Here is a 1,399-nt window from a genome sequence, read left to right as displayed (position 1 = left end):
TACGAGGGCACAATAGGACAGAAATGACCGCGGTGCGAGGCCAAACACCACCTCGGCGGTGAGGAAAGGGTTTTAGTGGGTAAACAGCTTAGCTGAAGTCTCACACATACCAGAGCGACAGACCACCAGCTCTGGGAGTGCATAAAAGAGCATTTCCCAAACCTTACCGGAAAAAAAAGCATTATTTTGAAATGGTTCCATGTTTAATTGGTAGCATATTGGAATACTTAAGCATTCGAAAAGAAAAATGACGATCTTCGCTTCAAATTGCGAAAATTTTTTATATCAAATAAGTTTTTCTCAAATAAGTTTTCTTCTACAATTTTTGATTATGTTTTTTGTCATTAACAGATAGTTACAGGTCGATAGCCCTTGTCAATAATAACAATAATTTGTCAAACTGTGACTTACTTTGAATTTCCTTTCACGAATTTGCGGATATGTGATTAGTTCAGGGGAAATGCTACAGTAAGAGAGCAGAACCTGAAAGAACTCACGCCAACAAAGGGCGAGGAGAGTGGTTCCAGGAAGATAGTGGACGACAATCGATGTTCGTGTTCCAGGAACAGAGGAACAAGTATTGGACATAATCGAATCAGAGCCTTCCAGGGGCACCCAGAGCACGATAACTGACACTTTCCTAAGCACCAAATAAATACCGAGGAAAGGCTACATTCCTACCACGTTTGTACGATACACACAGCAGAAGGAGATATAAATGTAGCACGAGTTAATTAGCTGAATATGAGAAGCTGCTTGATCAGGTGGATAATAAGGAGATTACACAGGCACTAGCTTGTTTAGATTTAACCATTCAAATGTTTAGTGTTGTATGGTTGATTTATAAACACCAATTACAATACAATACCAAACATAGTTTTGGAATTATTTCTGGATTTCTCGCAAAATGCTACAATTCTAAATAAATGCGAATATTCAGATCCGCTCTTAGCATTTGCCCCAAATTTGGAGAACCGATTGAGCCTCAAAGCTCTAGTTGACATTGCGGGATAGAGACTTAAATTGCTCATTTTTTTATACCAAACATCGTTTTAGAATTATTTCTGGATTTCTCGCAAAATGCGACAATTCTAAATAAATGCGAATATTCAGGTCCGCTCTTAGTATTTGCCTCAAATTTGGTGAACCGATTAAGCCTCCAAGCTCTAGTTGACATTGCGGGATAGAGACTTAAATTGAGCATTTTTCATGCCAAATATCGTTTGAGAATTATTTGTAGATTTCTCGGAAAATGTAAAATTCTAAATAAAGGCGAATATTCATAACCCCTCTTAGCATTTGCCTCATATTTGGAGAACCGATTGAGCCTCGAAGATCTAGTTGATATTGCAGAATAGAGACTTAAATTGCGCACTTTTTTATGCCAAACGTTATTTTA

This window comes from Dendroctonus ponderosae, unplaced genomic scaffold (genome assembly GCF_020466585.1).
Source record: "Dendroctonus ponderosae isolate FM_Combo_2020 unplaced genomic scaffold, Dpon_F_20191213v2 Dpon_F_20191213_1, whole genome shotgun sequence".
NCBI lineage: Eukaryota > Metazoa > Arthropoda > Insecta > Coleoptera > Curculionidae > Dendroctonus > Dendroctonus ponderosae.
This window is presented reverse-complemented; position numbering follows the sequence as displayed.